This window comes from Mastomys coucha, unplaced genomic scaffold (assembly GCF_008632895.1).
Source record: "Mastomys coucha isolate ucsf_1 unplaced genomic scaffold, UCSF_Mcou_1 pScaffold22, whole genome shotgun sequence".
In the NCBI taxonomy this organism is placed as follows: Eukaryota; Metazoa; Chordata; class Mammalia; order Rodentia; family Muridae; genus Mastomys; species Mastomys coucha.
This window is the reverse complement of record NW_022196905.1, coordinates 125382432-125384364: the sequence shown is the minus strand read 5'-3', so window position 1 is coordinate 125384364 and position 1933 is coordinate 125382432. Positions and strand designations below refer to the sequence as shown.

Here is a 1933-nt window from a genome sequence, read left to right as displayed (position 1 = left end):
TCTCTCTCTCTCTCTCTCTCTCTCTCTCTCTCTCTCTCTCTCTCTCTCTTTCTCCCCCTCCCTCTCGTTATTCACTCTTGAATCCCAGTCTATGGGGTTCTATACACATTCAGGGTAAGTCGCCCCCAGCTCAGTCTGGTCACCTAATCTGGAAATTCCATCACTGCCACACCCAGAAGTTTGTTTCCCAGGTGATCATAGATCCTGTCAAGTTGACAACCAATATTGATCAGCAAAATACAGAACACCAGTATAGGCTGAACGTAGGAGTTGGAAAATAGAGGTGTCCTTGTTATTGGTAAGACTTTAGGTCGGAAGCTTTCATGGTGGGCAGACTTCTGTGTTGAACCCACTTACCAGGGCAAAGCAGCTGCATAGTATCAACCTCCGCCCTTCACATCGGTTCTAGGAGTTCCGTCAGCCTGCTGTGGTACATTTTCCTTTAGTAACAAAACCAGTCAGAGGCTTGCAGGCTCAAACTAGCTGATGTCCTCCTGTCTTAATTCTGAGACTGGGTTTAGGAATAAACCCCTTTGTGACACTTGTCTTTGGAGATAGGAAGGAACAGAGACACACCCTAGAACAGTTCCCGAAACATCCTCAAGTGTCAGCTTACATGAGGGTGTTTTGCTCTTTCTCATATTTCATTGGCCAAAGCAAGTGACTACCTGGCCAGCCCTATTGGGAATAAGATCCTCCCATAGGGAGGGGTGAGTGAGAGGGAGCACCGAGATGGGCTTTACAAGGAAAGAAGGCAACACTGACCTGGTGGTGCAGCCAGCCCCAGGGAGCTGGCACAAGTGCTTGCTTGTGTGTGTGTGTGTGTGTGTGTGTGTGTCTGTGTGTGTGTGTGTGTCTGTGTGTGTGTGTGTGTGTGTCTGTGTCTGGTCTGTGTGTGTGTCTGTGTGCCTGTGTGTGTGTCTGTGTCTGTGTCTGTGTGTGTGTGTGTGTGTGTGTGTGTGTGTGTCTGTCTGTCTGGTCTGTGTGTGTGTGAGTGTGTGTGTGTGTGTCTGTCTGTGTGCTTGTGTCTGTGTCTGTCTGTCTGTCTGTCTGGTTTGTGTGTGTGTGAGTGTGTGTCTGTGTGCCTGTGTCTGTGTGTCTGTGTGCCTGTGTCTGTGTCTGTGTGCCTGTGTCTGTGTGTCTGTGTGCCTGTGTCTGTGTGTCTGTCTGTCTGTGTGCTTGTGCCTGTGTCTCTCTGTCTGTCTGGTCTGTGTGTGTGTGAGTGTGTCTGTGTGTATCTGTGTCTGTGCCTGTGTCTGTCTGTGTGTGTGTGTGTGTGTGTGTCTGGTCTGTCTGTCTGTGTGCCTGTGCCTGTGTGTGTGTCTGTGCCTGTGTGCCTGTGTGTGTGTGTGTCTGTGTGTCTCTGTGTGTGTGTGTCTGCCTGTGTCTGTGTGTGTGCCTGTGTGTGTGTGTGTGTGTGTCTGTGTGTCTGCCTGTCTGCCTGTGTCTGTGCCTGTGCCTGTGTCTGTGTGCCTGTGTGTGTGTGTGTCTGTCTGTCTGCCTGTGCCTGTGTGTGTGTCTGTGTGTCTGTGCCTGTGTGTGTGTCTGTCTGTCTATGTCTGTGCCTGTGTGTGTGTGTGTGTGTGTGTGTGTGTGTGTGTGTCTGTGCATGCAGTGCCACAGGGACAGAAACAGGGTGTTAGCTCCCCTGAAGCTGAAGCTGAAGGTGGCTGAGAGCTGAAGAGTTGTAAGCTGTCCTGCCCCCTTAGCAGTCTCCCTGGCTGGCTTTTGGGTGACTGCACATAGATAGGCATAGTTTGCTTAGCCCTGGGGATAAAGCCAGCAGGCTCCTCCGGAGGAGAACGCTTTCCCTATAGCCACTCGCTTAATACCTATTACACTCAACTCCGTTTGGTCCTCGAGATTAATTGCTTCCCTTATATTTACCCAGTTTCACTCACCGCTGGCTTCTTTACTCCGTTTATTTCTTTAT

General features: G+C 50.4%; 1 protein-coding gene and 1 long non-coding RNA gene across 7 annotated transcripts in view; one reads left to right on the top strand and one right to left on the bottom strand.

Annotated features, from left to right (window-relative positions):
- Window positions 1-468, bottom strand: part of LOC116070615 — a 3699-nt gene extending 3231 nt beyond the window's left edge. Inside the window, exon 1 of the long non-coding RNA XR_004110477.1 lies at window positions 358-468. This is a non-coding gene — a long non-coding RNA (uncharacterized LOC116070615). The remainder of the gene's footprint in view (window positions 1-357) is intronic.
- Auts2 (activator of transcription and developmental regulator AUTS2) overlaps window positions 1-1933 on the top strand; it is a 1106086-nt gene that overhangs the window by 1027639 nt on the left and 76514 nt on the right. The gene's annotated exons all lie outside the window — the stretch shown is intronic.